This window comes from Accipiter gentilis, chromosome 2, assembly GCF_929443795.1.
Source record: "Accipiter gentilis chromosome 2, bAccGen1.1, whole genome shotgun sequence".
NCBI classification, from domain to species: domain Eukaryota; kingdom Metazoa; phylum Chordata; class Aves; order Accipitriformes; family Accipitridae; genus Astur; species Astur gentilis.
In genome coordinates this window covers 30,787,098-30,807,021 of record NC_064881.1, presented here as the reverse complement: position 1 = coordinate 30,807,021, position 19,924 = coordinate 30,787,098, and the positions used below count along the sequence as shown (strand labels likewise).

At 39.9% G+C, this 19,924-nt stretch overlaps 1 protein-coding gene across 1 annotated transcript in view; it reads left to right on the top strand.

The window, feature by feature from the left end:
* The window catches only part of STK3 (serine/threonine kinase 3), a 146,411-nt gene that overhangs the window by 13,164 nt on the left and 113,323 nt on the right, over positions 1-19,924 (top strand). The gene's annotated exons all lie outside the window — the stretch shown is intronic.

The window sequence follows — 19,924 nt, the reverse complement described above, 5'->3', positions numbered from 1 at the left end:
TTCAGAAAAATAAGGAGCAAACTTGTGTTTGCACCAATAGAAAATGCTAGAATTTTTTATTTAAAATTTATGTTTTGTATTTATATTAAATAAATCAGGCAATATAGTTTCTCTTATATAAATTTTAGGATATTGACATAGCAGAGATATTAGAGATTTGAGGGGAAGATGTTTGAGTCTCAGGGCAAATGCATACTGAGGTTCAGACAAACTAACTCTTCTACTGCTGATTGTGGTTAAAGTTGATATGTTTAAATAGCATAAATTCTCTTATAAGAAATTGAATAATCAATAAATACCTGGTTACATGTAATGAGGGTAAAGTTAACATACTTTTTGTAAAGGCAAGTCATGCAGTGCGTGGCTGGTAGAGTTCTATAAAGGAGTTGTTGGGCACACAAATAATGCTGGTTGGTGTAAAGTTGGTCTGGATGTGCTTTGTACTGAAAGGTTTATGGACAGACTTCCACACCAGAGGCTCCTGTGGTGGAGTAAATGGGTAGTTCTGTCATAGATGGGTAGTTGGTTTAAATATGAAAAAGAGGGTGTGAGTAAATGGTCATTTGGGGAATACTATGTGGGTCTGTGCTATCCTCTTTGGGAAAGAGGGTAGAAATACTGATGAGAGAGGTTATATTCCTACTAGTTAAAACAGGGCAAGACTTGAAATGCTTTGTGGTACTGAGTGTCTGACTGAGGAAAATAAGCATAAGTAAATGTGAAGAGATATATTTGGCTTGGTGGGGGAAGCAAAGTCTTCATATACAGGATCATAAGCACTTCAGCTTAATGTTTAGAAATAATGGAACAAGTAAAGTGGTTGCCAAAGATTACAATAGTACCAAGGAAGTAACAGAACTGTGGAAGTTAGAGAAAGGGGACAAGGGTGATCAGAAGTAAAGAATATTTCTTTAGAAGGGGATATTAAATGGATTAGGATACTTCTGTGTTGAGAAGAGGTACCTGGAGGGAGAGACATGGTGACAAGATATGCCTATATCTTACTGTTTATTACACAACAAGAGATCACTTGTGTTAGGAGATCCAAAGCAAAAATTTTTTCTCTACACGTGATGATGAGGTCCACTGTATAGTTATAGAAGATCTTACAGATGCTAAGTTTGTTTTCAAAAGGCAATTGAATAAGACCAGGAAAAAATGATTGTGGCTAAATGCAAATATTTAATGGCTGGAGCAGAGAATCCATGTGCTTCAGATATCTGGGAAGGTGAAGCAGAAAAGTATTGCTGTTTATTTGACATGAGCTTACATTCAGACAGCTACCAGGCTAGATAGAACTTTTATCCTGGCTTAGGATAGGAGGGTGTTCTGGTGCATATAACAAAAAAAGCAAAACAAACTCCTCCATTTCTCACTTGCCATGCCTACGTCTTACAAGTTTTGGAAGATTTAGGCAGAGTTTTGGACTTGTTTGAATTCTCTTGCTCTTTGTGGAGTAGTGACCTGATCACCCAGACTATTGTGTGATGGAAAGCTTGTGCCTGTGTTACTGGAATGAAGCTGTTTAAAGTACTTCAGCATTCTGTTGGTGACCTTTTTTTTTTTTTTTTTTTTTTTTTTTTTTTTTAAAAAATGGAAACAAGAAGTGGTTTCACTGTACTTTTCACAAGAAAAAAAAGAAATGTCTTCACTTGGAATTGAGGAGGGAATTGATTCTTATTTTGTCAGAATGTTTATTGAATAGGCCCAGATGCAGAGGGGTTATGTGTTCTGTAATTTTCTGAAGTTGTTGAATGGAGATTGTGGCTGGGCCAAGGAAAAGTTTATTTCCTTCTTCTCCATATGTAAAGAAAAGAAACTGAGGAAGAGAGTTGAAGTAAGAGCCCTTACTTTAATGCAGTGGTCATTAGGATCATCATTGGGACTTGATGATCTTAAAGGTCTTTTTGAACCTAAATGATTCTATGATCATATCAAAATAAGTCATAGGAAAAGTTGGATGTCTCCTCATATTTGGGGAGGAAACATTACTATGCATTTGTCCATGTTGCTTATCTCTAAAACTAAGACTTTTCTGATCTTTTTCTGTATCTGTGTTTCCCCTACTTCTTCAAAAGTTTTATTTGTCTAGAAAGTGAACAACACTGGGCTTTGCTCTAATGGACCAAAAATGATGGAAGCAGAATTCAAAGTTAAGGAGATGTCTAGTAACTGTTTGCAGCCTGTATATAGAGAGTTTTTCAGCTTGACAGGAACAGGTTCTTGACCAAGAGGCCCAAGACACTACTTTGAAGTTAAATTGACTCCTGGAATTCTGCCCTGGAGTCTTCCAGTGTGCCAGGCAGATCAGCAGCACTGGAGCAAAGTTATTGATGCCTGTTAGCTCATCTGAGGTGTGGTGTTCATCAGTCCAAGGCAACCAAGCTGTATATCTAGTTTTGTCCACTTATTTTAGGGACTGATTTGGGAGGTATGTGTATCTTATACAGTCAAATTGTGGGTTGCTGCTGGAAAGGTGAGTTCTGCTGTTATTGTCCAACCTGGCTGATGTGTTCCTGCCTTTTCCATGCCTCAGGTGCAGTGATTGTGTGGCTGCAGGGTGATCTTGGCTAAGTTTGATGGGGGTACATTTTCCTCTCTAGCCTATCCTCCCCACCCCTTTGTGAACTAACTTGGGACTTACTGTGGCAGTACAGTGGCTTGATCTGATGCAAGAGAGACATGAGAAAAGAGCAGTGGGGATAGGGAAGGAAAAGAAGTAATGAGACGGACTTTTTCAGTGGCAGCTTGCAGTAGAATTTGATAATTACGACGTGAAGCAATACTTTGTAAGTCCTGCTGGCTGCTATTAAAATATCAGGGAGCACTGACACACCAGCAACCCAGCCTCCCTACTGATAATTTAGGGTACACTTGCTCGTCCACTAATCATGGTTAACTGAGGCATTCTAATCCTGTCTCTTTCAGGGACCAAATTCAGTTGGCTGTAGCATACCACATAGTGGCTATGCAGTGGGTTTATGAGACAAAACCTTATTTGGGATAGTATTGTAAGTAACAAGTGTGGCCATGTACTGTTGTACAGGTGGTATGCTGTTGGGTCTGGAGGTCCTGCATCTTGTATCTAAACTATGACTTCCTTTACATGCTAATTTATTTATCAGTTACATATAGGTTGCCTTGTGTATTCTTAGTGATTATCTCCTGCCATGTTTTCTTAGCTAATTACCTTTTTAATGTGTTTAAGCTCCAGTAATTCAAATGAATAGCATATCTGAATCTCTAGATGCTGTGTTTGGATGTCCTCCTGGTTTTGCTTTCTATATACGCTACCATGGGGGTCTAGGGCAGACCTTTGCTACCTCTCTGGGCTAAAGGCACTTTGCTCGTAAGAATGTTATTTTGCAGTCATGTTTCTCAGCAGTTTCACAGTTAAAATAGTTTTAATTTGTAGGCCTTTGCTGCACTGAAGTACATGTGATTTGCAGCTGTAAATTGGTTATCTAAGGCCTAATAACTCTTACGTTTTTTGTTTAAGTAGCATCTCTCACAGTACAACTTCTTCAGGTGAGCCCACATGGATTAATTAATAGCCAGCCAGTCCATACACAAAGATTGAAATTCCTTCTGCACTAGCTAACTGGTTTAACTGATCTTGGTGGCCAGAAGTTATGGCAATGGACAAGGCCGTCCTGGATATGCTGCTGGCCATGTTCTGTCTATAAGCCTTCTGGGAGTTGAATTGAATTAATGTTCTAGTCAGCTGTGTTACTCTGAAGAGTAAAGTGGTCTTTAGGCCAAGATTCTTCAAGTACTTTTCTATACAGTCAGGCTGAGGAAGAGGAGGGAAGAAGTTGATCCCAAATGTCCTGCTTGCTGTATTCCTTGTCTAGCCTTACAAACCAAGGTAGTCTATATTAGCTTCTGCAATGCGACACAGATTATTCAGTGCTTGTCTAATAAAATCCTTGTTATGGCTTTGAATGATTGACATTTACATAAATGCTGGATGGCATTATCTCAATTTTTGGGAATTATTTTTCCTTAGTTCTTTAGAGTAACATTGCAGATTCCTTAAAAAATGGGTTGTGGTGTCTGAATCTCAAAATGATAGATCTGTCTTGCAGCCTTGCAGTAAAACCATATCCATCTGCTTGGAAATTAGCTCATAAGAGAAAATAAATTTTTATCTCAGGAAAAAAAAGTATTTGTTTATGTGCCAGAAATAAGATGCATGTTATGCGTTGGTTAATTGTCATGAAAAAGAGCAAATTAGAGCTACACAGTTATTCATCTGTTTCCAAAATAACTATGTATATATTGCATGCAAATAAGACCGCCAAAAAGGCATTCAGAAGTTGGGAAGTTTCAGAACTAATATTGGCCATGCAGCATCCCCTGGTATGTATGCAGTGTGAAACACTAATTGTTCTCTCTTCCCCCTTTTTCTACAGGGCTCAGTGTTAGTGGATCATGCTTACTCAGTGAGGAATCACTGTATATGCTATTAAAATAGTATATAATCTGAAGTCTGGTGTTAATATGTAAGATACTAAAAGAGTTGCTCTGAAGACAGAATTATCTTTCCCCAAACTTTATCTGACCTTCATCTTTCCATTAAAATAAATACTGTTGTTAACTAGTCAGATATTGCTATGAGCATCTACAGGTCAGTTCTAATAAGAATTAGTTTCCTGGATGATTTCTGTAGCTTCCCACCTAGATTACCCAAGGTAAGGTGCATAAAATGTTGGAGATTGTTTTGTGCACAGTCTTAAAACTGTTGGTAGCCGTGTAATGACAAAATGCGTAGCATCATGTAATTCACTGACTCTCTGTTTTTGAAGTGTGCTTGGAAGAAAGCTTACAAAATACTGCTTCAGTTCTAATGGCTGTATTTGCTGGGTTTCACAATGTTTGTATTTGCTACTGATCTCTTTCTGCAGTTGGGTTGCTGCTAAAAGCTGAGAGAGGCTATAATATGTTGAGGGGTGGGATAGAATTTTCATGTTCTTTCTGATCTGTACAGACTGTCTAGTTGTATATTCACCAAATCTCCTTGCCTTCCCCCCCCCCCCCCCCCCCAAGTTTCAGGAGGCAAATTTGAGGAGTTTTGAGGAGAATGGCAGAAGTTGCATCCAGTTACTCATTTTTCAATTTGAGCCGGTAAAGATTTTTCAAAGAAAAGATTATTAGAATTACTTAATGTAAACAACAGCTTTTTTTCCTCTCTTTTATATAATTTTCGGTAATGCCAGTTTTAAGTTGCTGAAACAATAAAATGACCATGTAAAGATAGAATACAAAGAAATTTATACTAATATATTCCAGTCAGAGATAGCTGTTTAAATGAATGTTCAATCAGGTCAGTCCTGTATTGGTACCCCATATACACCTTGTGTCACAAAACACTCACAAGGTCTTATTCCTGTTATACTAAAGGGTGGAAATTTAACCTTATTCCCTCCCCGCAATGCTCTTTCCCCTCAAAGAACCCCATTGTTGTTTGCCTTGGAGAGCCAAAAATATCAGCTGAATTGTTAATGTCTTTGCAGTTTGAGTCAACCTCTCCGCATATAAAATTCTAATCTGTGCAGTAAAATTTGTCTTAATCTAAGGAATTAAGCCAAGTTTCATTAAGGTCAGAATGACATATCCTTCTTCCATAGATATGTTATTTTACAATAAAAGATTCTGTGTTTAAAATTGGATGGATTTATTGCTGTATATTATTGTGGTGAGGAAGTGGAGGAAATGTAGGAAAACTGCAGGTAAAAGAAAGGTTACTCTGTTGAAATTGGATGTTTAGTTTAGAGCTGGTGAGGAAGGAAGTGAACAGTGTGCCACTGATTTGAAATAAGTGATAATTTTAATTTGGAAGGGACTTCTGGAAGTCAGCTAGTTGAATTTCCTGTTCCAAGGAAAGTGAACTTAGAAGCTTGATTAGGTTGATCAGGACCTTGTTCAGCTGAGTTTTGAAAATCTGAAAAGGGGGAAATTCAACATCTCTCTCTGCAGCCCTGTGAACTTCTTTTATCCAACTGAACTTCCTTTGTGACAACTTGTGACTGTTGCTCGTTCCCCTTTTCCTCTGCCACTCTGAGAAATGTCTGCCTCTGTGAGGATTTTTTTTTTTTTTTGTTATCCCCCCTTCAGATTGTTTAAAAATGCATTGAAAATATCTACTCTTCTTCAGACAAGGCAAACCTTGCTCTGTCAACTTGGTATGTCATGTGCTCTAGCCTCCATTGCTGGACTCTCCAGTTTGTCAGCATTTCTTTTATAGTAGCCTGAAACTGTGCACAGTGTTCCAGATTTGGCTTTACAAGTGCTAAATAAAGGGGAATATTTACTTGACTTGACTTGCTGACTGTGCTTTCCTAATGAAGACCAATATATGGTGAGCCTTCCCTACTGTGAGGTTATATTGCTGACCCATGTTCAGCTCATCTGCAGAACCTTTCCTATAGGAATGCTACCTGCCTTATTGATCCTCAGCCCATACTGTTCATGGCATGGGGTTCTTCTGTCCTAGGTGTGGGACTCTGCCTTTGTTGAACTCCCAAGTTTGTTGTCACTCTACTTCCTCCAGTTCGTTGAGGCCCCTCTGAGTGGCAGCCCTGCCTTTTAGTGTACTGACGGCTTCCCACCTGTTTCATGTCATCCACAAACATGATGGGAGTGTATTCCAGCTCACTGTTCAGGTTGTTGATGAAGATGTTGGGAGTATTCAACCTCGTGTCAACCTCTGAGGAATATCACTTACAGCTGGCTGTTGGTTACATTTTGAACCACCATTGAGCCTGGAAGTCCAGCCAGTTGTTCTTCCACATTGTCTCTCTTCACATTCCCCAGATTTGGGTAAAAGATATTGTTGGAGACTGTCAAGAGGCTTCGTAAAGTCAAACTAAATGACATCCTCAGTTCTCTTTTCATCCTCAGTACAGTGGCCAGGTTAATTTGGCATAACTTCCTTCTGGTCAACTTGTGCTGGCTGTTTCCGATCACCTTTTTACCCTTTCTGTGTCTAGAAATAGCTTCTGTGGGGATTTGCTCCATAATATCCTGGGAACTGAGGATAAGCTGGAAGCCTGTAATTCCTCAGATCATTCTACTTGCCCTTCTTGAAGATGGTGTCATAAGGGACATCCCCTGATCGCTGTAACTTTTTAAAGCTGATAAGAAGTAACCTTCAGTTGGCATTAGCCAGCTCCTTGGCACCTTTGGATGTGTCTCGTCTGCTCCTGTGGACTTGTATTTGTCCAATTTACTAGAGTAATTGCTAACTCATTCAACTCTGCTACTAGGCAGAGACGGCTGGGACCCAGAGAAACCCTACTAAAGACTGATGCAAAGAAGATGCTTAGGACACTTCTGCATCTTTTGTCAATAGATTGACCACCCCATTTAGCAGCAGGCCAATGTTTTTCTTGTGTGGTTTTTTTCTCTTTTTTTCTCTTCTGCACAGAGACCAATACAAGCTCTTTGCTATCCTCTGTATTGCTGTCCAGTTTCAAATCCAACCTAGCCTTGTCCTTCCTAATTCCACTTCTTAGTATCTTACTTTTTATATGCTTTGGTTTTTGCACTTTAGCTCAGTCAGGAGTTCCTAGTTCATTCAGGATGGCCTTCTGCTGTGCTTGCTCTTTACCTTGCATGTCAGGAAGGACTGTTTTCATGCTTTGAGGAGATTGCCCTTAATGCTCAACCAGCTCCTCGAGGTTCCATTGCCCTTTAGGGCAGCATGCCCTGGGATCCCACTTAGTAGTTCCTTTAACAAGCTGAGGCTTGCTATCTGGAAATCTGGTTCTGTTACTTGCTTTTGTCACTTCCCTCCATAACATAACCTCCACTATCTCACAGTCACTTTCCAAAGCTGCCTCTGCCATCCCTGAGGAGTTCTTACTATACTCATAAGTAGCTGGTCTAGTGGAATGCCTCCTGTAGTGGGCCTGTACAGCACCTGCAGTAAAAATTATTACTGCTCACTCCTGGATTTTTTTTTATACCCTGCCACGTTGCCCTCTCAGCCGGTATTGAGGTGGTTGACCTCCCCTCTCCTCCCTGTGAACAGTGACCTATGATCAGAGGCTTTTTCCAGTGCTGAGGATTACTTAATGTACTTCACCTTTTTGATTGGGTGGGTTTCAGCAGATGCCATGATGGCATCCACCTTTTGGGATACCCTTCTGATTGTGACCTATAAACTCTCAACAAGTGTAAGTGTTCCATAGCAGAGCTGCATGTTTGTGTAGAGCTCAACCCTACCTATCCTTCCTGCTTGTTGCTTGTGAGGAGCCTGCATCCATCTCTCACGGTGTGCTGGCTGTGTGAGCTATCCCACTGTGTCTAATTCTTTTGATGACATGGCTGTGCATAGGCTGGCAGTTCTTCCTGTTAGCATCACAGGCTGTATACTTTTGTATACAGGGTTTCAGATGTACCCCTGTTTGCCCTACTTTCTCTTAAAGGGAGTGAGAAAACCTCTTCTGGAACCCTGTCCAATATGCGTTTCCCCATTCTCTGTTCCTCTGCTTACCTGAAGGCTTTGGTTTCTGTTTACTGGTGAACCTTGTTTAAAGGTCTTCTCACTAGGTTAGCAAGCCTGTGGGCAAAGATACTCTTGACCTCCTTTGCCAGGTATATCCTGTTTCTCCCCAGTAGCTCTCATTCCTTTGAGGATCCCGTGTTCATAAAAACACTAATGCTTTGCTGCTATTAGCAGGCCTGCTGGAAGGTGGTGATCTGCAGATGCCTCTGCTTCTGCTTGAGGCTTTCCCCTTGTCTGGGAGGGTCAAGAAGACCACCACACTGACCCTTGTTCACTTAATACAGATTATTCAAGTTGATGATCACCAAGGTGATCTCCCTTGGTGATGCTGTCAGGGCCAATGGGGATGGTGTGAACAGGTGCGTAGTTTGTGAGCCAACTGATCTGTTTGCAAATATGTTTTATATAATGGTAAAGTTGTTTTTAGATAGTGACAACTCAAGTGTTTCCTGTTTGAAAGGCATGTGGTTGTATTGTTTTAACTGACCCGTGGTTAGGACTTCCATCTTCCATTGAGGTTCTTGACCTTATTCACAGTGCTTTGTCAAAAAGGGATTTGAAGAGCGAAACTAACTAAATTGATCACAACTGTGTGTAGACATGACAAATGCACGTTGTTGTGCTACTGAGTCATGGTTAAAATCTGTTTTCCCATGTTACCTGTACTTAGTGCAGTGCTGAAGAGGCTCTGTACTGTTCTGCATTACTTCCAAGGTTGTGCTCAACATCTGGTTAGCCAGCTTAGTATTTCAAACATACGTCTTATAGCAAGCTGGAACTTGGTAGTGAAGAATAAAGGCTAAGGAGTCTGACTTCCATATTCTAATCAGTTCTTGGTCTCTCTATGTGTACTTATTAGTGCTTGCTAATGTTGGGCATGTGACCATGGGAGATGCCTGAGCTTTCCTGAAATAGTTTTCCATACAAGCCACTAGATACATTTTAGATAATCTTGTGTTGCTGCTAGGCTATAGTAATTTCAAACTACAGGTAGAAGACTCTGATTTGTTAGCACTGTCTTGAATTATCCTGCATAAAAATGCTAATTTAAGGAGAAGAAAAGATGGGGTCTGTTGCATATTATATTCAAGAATCAAAAGTTATTTTATGTGCAGAATGACTTGGGCTCAGTAAGAAGAATGACACTTGCTGCCTCACTTCCTTCATATGATCCTATGCCTAAGTTGTTATACTTCAGTAAAACTGGTAATTCTGCAATGGTAGTGAGTTCTTATTCTGTCCATTACCATAATATTGAGATGACCCTTAGTTATAATATAGGAGGAAGAAGGGATTATCTCTATTAGTTTGAGACTATTAGTGAAAGTCTTAGACCAAACCTTGTCATCATGAGTAATTTAGATGTCATGATTTGGTATTTCCCTCAAGACATAGGCTGTGATTTTGTTTGAAGAGCAATGTCCCCACACAGAACATGCAGATCTGCTTTAAAAAAAAAGTCTGAAATGTAATTGCTCTGAAAGTGAAGCTCAAGGAAAGCAGCTTCAGGAGAGTGTAGTCTTGCTGAAGTTTGTAGCAGGCAGTGGGAACCAGAATCTAATGTTGACTTCAGGCTAGAGTTACAACCATAACAACTCTTTTTCCCTCTGAAGCTTTCTGTCTTAATTCATAAGTTATACTTCAAATATTACAAGCGGAAGGGTATTGCAGTAACTGTCATCTCTTCTTTCCTGCTCACTTGCTTGTCTCTCCTGCATCTCAGCCTAATTTTAAGTCAAGCCTTGTCCTTACATAAATGAAGACTGAGCGGTATGTGATTATGATAAGATCAGTGATGTTCAAGCTTCATAGCTTCTGGTGGAAGAATGATTATACCATGGCACCTTTATTTGCCAAGAGTGGACTCATCCAGTGTGCTTGACCTAATCAGACTGTTCAGATGCAGTAATCTCGTACTTCCTGGAAGCATCAGGCTTAATATGCATGTATTACTTAGTGTAAAAGAGCAGCTGGGAATGGACTTAGCAGTTAAAGTAATTCAGCTGACCCAGACCCCTTCACAGGCACCCTCAGGAAGGAGAATGACTGTGAGCAGAGAACCTGTAGATGAGTTGTCCCAACAGCTGCATGGATTAGGTAGTGTGTGATAGACTGTATAAACGCACCCTTAAGTCTCCCTTATGCGTGGCATCCATAGCCAGTTAGACATAAATATGTGGATTAGCTGGTCTCCTAATAGATGTGGAACATGTGGATTTGTTACGATCTGCTTTGCTCCAAATTTCCATTTTAAAGATTGGCTTTGTGCCTAATGTTTTTATGTAGGCTGTAGAGTTGTTCACCTTTATGATTCATATTCATTTTTATATGACTTGCACATGGTTTTGGTGATGACGGATTTGAAGCTGCTTCATGGCTGACTTGTATTTGGAGGGTAGCACCAACCCATCAAAGGGACACAGCATACAGAATTAGAACTAGCCAAAGATATCAAGCAGATAAACGTTCCACAGGATTTTAAATGAGGATCTTGACGCAACTGGAAATCAGAAACAAAGTAGAAAGATAATGACTATGAAGTTATACTAAGGTGCAACGTATAGAGCATGCTATACTGGTGGAAGAATGATGCTGTGTGTTTAAAAGCTTAGAATAAAATAAACCAACTGTTTTAACAGGAAATGTAATACCTATATGGTTTGATCAGGATTAGTATGGTATAAGAACCATACATCCAGACCAGGATAGCAACATTGACTGTAACATATTCCTAGTATTAAAATACTAAATAATTTTGTTTGTTTTAATTGTTCTGTGTGGTAGTTATCAATGGTACTGCTTGTGTGTCAACATCAAACTACTGTTAGAACTAGAGAGTACTGGATATTAAGTAGATGGCAAGTTGTGTGCTATGACAAGGTGTATTATGGGCTGATTCTGTACTTAGCTGTTTCCCGTGTAAGTTGAATGTCACTTGCAGGGACACAGGCACTACGCTACTTGCATAGTGACTTTTAACTATCCTTATGAGGAGAGCCTATGGTTTAGGGTAAAGAAGGGAGGAGACATAAATAGGAAGTATTCTGATATGGATTTTAAGAGTTTCTTTGTGGTTTTGTAAGACTTTGTGAATAAATGAATAATTGGAGAAGCTTTGGATCTGTTTTTGTACACTTTGGTTCCTTGTTGCCTCTAACAATTGCTTGGCTCAAAAAGTGTATCTGCCGTATCTATTTCCCCAAATTGCATCAGACTTACATTAGTTTATGTGCCATCTAGTCTCTACATGATGTAAAGAAGAACTATACATTGTGGTTTTTTGTTGTGTTTAAAAAAAAGAAGTGTGTTATATATTTCCCAACAAAACAGGTTTTTCGTCTCTGTATATATGAAGACATAAGCCACTGATTCAGTTAGGTAATATATCTTCAGGGATACGTCCTTTTAATACAAGTTTAGAATGATGGAATGCATTGTAAAATCCAAATGGTGTTAACTGCTATGCTCATCACAGGGGAAAAAATAGAATAGAACAGAATAGAATATTTCAGTTGGAAGGGACCTACAACAATCATCCAGTCCAACTTCCTGACCACTTGCGGGCTGACCAAAAGTTCAAGCATGTTATTGAGAACCTTGTCCAACTGCCTCTTAAACACTGACAGGCTGGGGGCATCGACCACCTCTCTAGGAAGCCTGTTCCAGTGTTTGACCTCCCTCCCGGTAAAGAAATGCTTCCTAATGTCAAGTCTAAACCTCCCCTGGCACAGCTTTGAACCATTCCTGTGCATCCTATCCCTGGATACCAGGGAGAAGAGATCAGCACCTCCCTTTCCACTTCCCCTCCTCAGAAAGTTGTAGAGCAATGAGGTCACCCCTCAGCGTCCTTTTCTCTAAACTAGACAAACCCAGAGTCCTTAGCTGCACTTCATGGGACATTCCTTCCGGCCCTTTCACAGCTTTGTTGCCCTCCTCTGGACACGTTCAAGGACCTTCACATCCTTCTTAAATTGTGGGGCCCAGAAGTGCACACACTACTCGAGGTGAGGCCGCACCAACGCTGTGTCCAGTGGGATAATCACCTCTTTTGACGAGCTGGTTATGCTGTGTTTGATGCACCCCAGGATGCGATTTGCCCTCTTGGCTGCCAGAGCACCCTGCTGATTCATATTGAGCCTGCTGTCGACCAGCACCCCCAGGTCCCTCTCTGCAGGGCTGCTGTCCAACCACTCCTCTCCCAATTTATACTTGTGCCTGGTGTTACCCTGTCCCAGGTGCAGAATCTGGCATTTGGATTTGTTAAATTTCATGTTACTGATGATCGCCCAATGCTCCAATCTATCTAGATTGCTATGCAAGGCCTCTTGTCCTTCAAGAGAGTCAATAGCACCTCCCAGTTTGGTATCATCAGCAAATTTACTAATGCTGCATTCAACTCCAGCATCCAGATCATTGATAAAAATACTGAATAGAACTGGCCCTAGAACTGAAACTTGAGGAACACTACTGGTGACAGGTTGCCAACCAGATGTAGCCCCACTCACTACAACCCTTTGATCCCTGCCCATCAGCCAGGTCTCCACCCAGCACACTGTGTACCTGTTCATCCTACAGCTGGACAACTGTTGTGGTTTAACCCCAGCCAGCAACTAAGCACCATGCAGCTGCTCACTCACTCCCCCCCACCCAGTGGGATGGGGGAGAAAATTGGTAAAAGAAGTAAAACTTGTGGGTTGAGATAAAGACAGTTTAATAGAATATAAAAAGAAGAAACTAATAATGATAACACTAATAAAGTGCCAGTAGCAATGATAAAAGGATTGGAATATACAAATGATGCACAGTGCAATTGCTCACCACCTGCCAATCGATGCCCAGTTAGTCCCTGAGCAGTGATTTTTTTTTTTTTTTTTTCCCCCCTCCGCCCCCACCCCCCCCAGTTTATATACTAGATGTGATGTTACATGGTATGGAATACCCCGTTGGCCAGTTTGGGTCAGCTGCCCTGGCTGTGTCCTGTGCCAACTTCTTGTGCCCCTCCGGCTTTCTCGGTGGCTGGGCTTGAGAAGCTGAAAAATCGACTTTAGACTAAACATTACTTAGCAACAACTGAAAACATCAGTGTGTTATCAACATTCTTCTCATACTGAACTCAAAACATAGCACTGTACCAGCTACTAGTAAGACAATTAACTCTATCCCAGCTGAAGCCAGGACAACAACTTGTCCAGAAGGATGCGGTGAGGGACAGTATCAAAAGCCTTACTAAAATCCAAAAAACCTGCATCTGCTGCCTTCCCTTCATCCACTAGGCAGGTGACCTTATCATAGAAGGATATCAAATTAGTTAAACAGGACTTTCCCTTTGAACTCATGTCAGCTGTGCTGGATGATTGCATTGTTCTTTAAATGCCTTCCAGTAGTACCCAGTATGATCTTCACTATAATTTTTTCCAGAAACTGAGGTTAGACTAATAGGTCTATAATTTCCCGGGTCTTCCTTCTCACTCTTTTTGTGAATTGGAGTAACATTGGGTAGGTTCCAGTTAGCTAGGACCTCAGTCACTAATTTTTCAAAAACTAAAGCTAGTGATTTATCTCCTTAAGAACCCATACTTGCCTTTTTTTCAGACAGTCAACTAACTTACTGGATATTCCTTAGTAGCAAAATACTTTGCAATTCCTTTATTTTGGGGTGATAGGCAAGCTTTAAACGTAGACCAGTCAACTAAAACAAACAAACAAACCAGCCACCCCTGATTTATTTAAATTGGCATAAATGCACCTAATCCTGCTGTACAGAATGATTTAGTTGTAAATGATACTAATACAGAATCACTGAATGGTTGAGGTTGGAAAGGACTTCTGTGGGTCATCTGGTCCAACCACCCTGCTCAAAAGCAGGGCCATCTAGAGCTGGCTGCCCAGGGCTATGTCCACATGGCTTTTGAATGTCTCCAAGGAGGGAGACTGCACAACCTTCCTTGGCAACCTATTCCAGTGCTTGGTTGCCCTCACAGTAAAAAAGTGTTTCCTGATGTTCAAAGGGAACCTCCTGTGTTTCAGTGTGTGCCCATTGCCTTTGGTCCTGTCACTGGGCACCACTGAAAAGAGTCTGGCTCTGTCGTCTTTGCACCTTCCCTTCAGATACTTGCACAGATTGATGAGGTCCCCCGTGAGCCTTCCCTTCTCCAGGCTGAACAGTCCTAGCTCTCCCAGTCTCTCCTCAGAGGAGTGATGCTTCAGTCCCTTGATCATCTTTGGCCCTTTGTTGGACTCTCTCTGATATGCCCATGTCTCTCCTGTACTGGGGAGCCCAGAAGTGGACCCAGCACTCCACGTGTGGCCTCACCAGTGCTGAGCAGCGGGGAAGGATCACCTCCCTTGACCTGCTGGCAACACTGCTCCTAATGCAGCCCAGGAAACCACTTGCCTTCGTTGCAGCATACAAAATACTTAAATACCATTAATGTTGTCCAAAAACATCTGCAAAAGGCAGTTTTGGTCTACAGAAACAACGTAACTAGAACTTTTTGTACAGTGCTTTGTGCATCCAGTAAGGGAAGAAATGGTGTATGTGTGGCTCAGCTGCCATACTGCCATAGTTAAATAATGTTTGTGCGTTTAGAAGTAATTTTTTTGAGAATTTCGTATTTGTGTAAGTGTTTTCAGTGGTATGCATAGGTGGTGTATGTTCTGCAAAAAGGTAAATTGCACAAACCCCCCAAAATTAATAATTTTGAAAGATTTTTTTTTTTAAAAGTCTTTTTTTGTTGTGCATGGTAATGTTCAGTATGGCAGAATATTATTTTCTGAAAAGGTAATTTTGTCTAGGGAAGGTGAGTGTACTTTCTTGACTTGTTCAGTAAGGCTGGAAATTCATTGTGTCCTTCTAAATATTATATTAGAGCTAAACATTCTGTCTGTATATTATTATGCGTATACTTGGCTGTGTTTAGCAATAATATAACCAGGAGTGACTTCAGTGACTACATCGTGTTATATAGATGATGATTATATATATGTGTGTGTATATATATATACACATTTTATGAAGCACAAGTGGATGGATCTAGGACTTCTGGAGTTGGGATTGATGTGTCTCTCAACACTTAGGGCAGAATAAGCCTGTTTTCCCTTCTTTTTCCCATGCTTCCCTGTTACTGCTGTTCCTGACAAATACTACTTGTGTTCTCTGTTTACTTCTTAGAGGTAACATTCACTTCTATGGGCTTTTCTGACCATTGTGTGTATTCTGATGTTACTTAAATACTTCTTACTTTTGTAACATGTAGCCGTGCTAGAGTTTTCCTTTACTGATGGTCTCCATGTGGTGTATCAGGCTGCATTACTCTAGAACTCACTCTCTTCTGGTTTGCCAGATTCTCAGTCCATAGCTTCTTTGTCAACCTTTTGGTCCAGGTGTTCCGTTCCCCTCGCCTTTTGAGAACTGGATTTTGCCATGTAGCTGCAAAAGCACTTCTCCATCTAGAGCTGATCCAAAGATCTCCATGTGGCTTAAACACTAATTTTTCAAGAACTGAAGCTAGGGATTTACCTCCTTATGAGCACAACATACTGAAGAGAGACCTTCTCTGCAGAGCCTTCTAAGCACAATTTCTTATAATACTTGTTTCTAGGTGAAAGCAGGGAGTAAGTTGTATGCCTGTCTTGCTATATATTTGTCAGTGCTCAGCATCATTTTTTGATTCGTGTTCAGGATTAACTGCATGGAAGTCTTTGGAGATTCAGGACGTTGTATTGTTTCTGAACAGGGGTGGATTTGGCAAAGCTCTGGCAGAAAGTGTTACACTCAGCATGTCATAAACTGTTCATGATACAGTATTTGTTAACAACCAGAGCTTAAATTGCCTGTAGCGTGAGTCTTAAGATAATCAGTTTTAGTGTACTTCACCACAAAATTATTAGCTCACATAATGAGGATTATCTGTTTCTCCAGATATCCTCCTGACCATGCTTCAGTTTATCTTATAGTTGATTTAAAGTCCCTTCTTGCTTGACTTCAGATCACATAGATGGTTTTACCCTTGGTGCAATGACAGGAAAGCTGTCTTGTTTGAGCTGTGTGTAACAGGGTTTTCAGTTTTCCTGGCATACAATCCTTTGAAGCGGCGTAGCAGTCAGCATAAAGTAGCACAAATAAAGGCTTTGAGCAGTGTGTCATGAATAGAAACACTGAAAGATCTTGGGAGATAAATGACAGGCAAGGAATGCATAATGTGCAGCAGAGGCGGTAACTGCTTGCTGTGGAGCATGGAGCTAATGCCACCATCAATTTCGTCCTCTACTTGCATAGGGAAAGGCTTATAAAATCACTGGGACTCTTTAGGTATAGCAACACATGTACTTATTTGGAAAGCAATGCCAATTGGAGCAGTTCCTACTCTGCTACATCCTTGTTGACTGTGCCATGAATTGAATCAGGGGACTGATTTGTTGGAAAAATAATTTGGCAGACAGGTTTATTTTTAACTAGAGTCAGTTACAGTTGTTCAGTGGAAGGGCTGACACACAGTGGGAATTACTGCTGTAGGTTGCAGTGAAAGGAGGGACTGGAGCTTGGCTCTGCTGTTTAGATAAATGTATGTGTAACTGTGCCCTTGGGCTCCACGCCCAGGTTTTATGAGACTGGATAGAACCTGGAATAGGGAAGTGGTTCTGTTTGTTAAAGAATTAAAACTTGTTATGAGCAACTCAAGTGCAGATAATATTGCTGACTAATCATTTTTTCCTTCTGTTGAGTCATTCTGTTGGCTTAGAATGATTATGAGTGGGTTTTTTGTTTCTTGTGGGCTTTTGGTGGTGGTTGTTTTGGAGAGAGGTGCGGATATGTACCAACACTTTCAAAACTGAAACTGGAAGGAATTGCTATTGCTTAATTTAATTTCTGTGTAGGATTGGAAAAGTAGAGAAAGAAGGGAAAAATGCAACCCAGTGTTGCAGCCAAATTAGAGTATTCATTCTCAGTTTTGCAGTTTCTTGCATTTCTAAGAGTATGTCAAGTTCATTTGCTTAGTTCTTGTAATACAGCATCGATGTACTGTAATTGAACAGCATTGCAGTTGCATGAATAGTTTCTTTGTATTTCCTTGAGAAACTGCATCACATGGAATGAATTGTGTGTGTGTTTTTTATTCTAGAATAAGTGTTGATGAAAATCTGAGAAGTGTTCTCAGGGCAGTCTGGTACCTGCAAACGATTCACTCTTACTGTTTCTCTTATAAGCCTTGTTCAGGAGCTTATGTATTCCTATTACCTTGATCTAAAGCAAAGAAGATAAACAGCTGTGCTAACTGATGACTTAGTAGTCCATGTAGTTTATGAAGCAGATAAATGAAAATATACGTCAATTATTTTTATTTGCATTTTCTTTGGTAATGAAATGTCTGTCAGCTTGTTGCCAGTTGATATTTGCAGCTTATTGTATTATTGTATCATTTGTGATAGTATATGAATTCTGCAACATATTGAAATAGTAAATAAGAGAAGCATTTTGGACTGCCAAGTCTACATCACCTCTTTATTTACAGTAGGTGTTTAATCATTGGTAATTTTTTTTTTTAGCTTTAAAACTGAATTTTGTCTGGTCAGCTTAAAAAAAAAAAAAGTCAAGCAAGAGTTCTTAGTGTTTTCTTTGTGAATGCTTTTACAGAGTTCAGTAAATATCCCTGCTGTGATTTTTTTTTTTTCTTACTCTTCAAATTTTCAGTTTTCTTTCTCAGTTTGTATTCAGTTACTTGACTAATTTGAGAGTACCTTTCCATTCATTCTGACTGAAAAATAAACAGCAAACACAATATGGAAGAGAGCTGGGTATAACTGTGCAAAATGTATTGTTGACTTCAGGAACTCTGAAGTTCTAAAGAACCTCAACTCTTCTACCTTAATTCTCAGAAGTAACTGAAGGCCATGCTGTTATTAAAGAACATGAAGAAACCCGTTAAAAATTCAGCATGTCTGTAGAAGATAGTATTATGCACTGGTAAGCATTATGTAAAGGAATATGGTTTTTAGAGACCAGAGGATATTAACAGGCTGCACATAGTGGTAGTTGTGCTTACTAAAATGTGGCTTGTCTTATAAAACATGTTCAGGGCCAGCTATGTTAAGATTTCTGGTAGTTCAATTGTACAACTTTATAGTGTGATAGTAACATGCTATATTATAGCATAGCTCATGTGGATTATCTACACTTAAGAACTAACACAAAATCTTTGCACAGACAGCAAACTAATTAACATTGTTGGTAGATGCTTAAAATATACGGTATTTGTGGCTGAAATTGAAGAGCCATATATTCAATCTGTTTGTATTTTTCCTATGAGGATATCATCTAGTAATTGTCGAGTGATGCAGGCAATTTAAAAAGAACCCAAAAGTTCAGTGAGTGTTCATTCTCTGCATCAGTTGGCAACAAGAAAAGAAAGGTGTAAGAAAAAGCCTGTAGCATCTGATTGGCATCCATTCTCGATCATTTCTGTAATTGTCTAGAATTAAAGGAACAAGTGATAATAGTTACTGGCACCTTCCAGCATAAGAGTGCCCTGACACCTTAGTTGTCCTTTTTCAAGGCTGAGTAGGGTTTTGGGAAGGTCAGTGGGGCCCCATCTGTATGGGTGTAGTTCTACAAGTTTGTGTCAGTATGGAGCACAGGCACAGTGAGAAATATTTATTTTCAAAAATTAGCATTTATTTACATTCCATATAAAATGAAGGCACTAGCCTTAAAAGGAATGGCTTACTTGACAGACTTCAGTAAAATTTGGTAAACTAGTTGGGAACTGTTTGGGCATTTGTAGTTTTGTATGGTATATTATCTCCCTATAGATAATAAGTAGCAAGCTATCCCTGATGAATATATTTTTTGCAAACTTTGTGATAAATAGTTATTTGGCTATTTTCTGTACACCTTTATTCCTTGCTTTTTGTTTTGTGGTTTGTTTTCTTTTGTTTGTTTGTTTTTTTTGTTTTTGTTCTTGTAAAGAAGCTTGTAATTCATCCTCTCTAACTTGTAAATTGCTGGCAATGAGAAACTAATAGTAGTGCAATCAGGAATAGCTGGTGGACAAAAGCTTGATAGTACTAGTTTTAGACTTAGCAGGCATTTTGTATGTAGGAATTTGAGAAATAAAGAAAATATGGCATTCCTTTAATCTCCTTCCAAATGTAGGACTGTGCTAGTTTGTTGGGCAAACTGTGTAAAGAACTTAAGGGCATGGATGTTTGAGGAATAGCTTTAGCCTTCCACATTAGAGAAAGGGATATCTCTTTTTCCAGGGAAGTATTCCTGGTGTGTGCCATCTAGTCCAGTGGTGACCACCATTACCTTTGTTCTAACAAAGGTAATGCATAACTTGGCAATTAGTGTGTATGATCTTAGTGATAAATGTATTAGTTGTATATTGTAGAAACTGTGCAGCAGTCTTTATG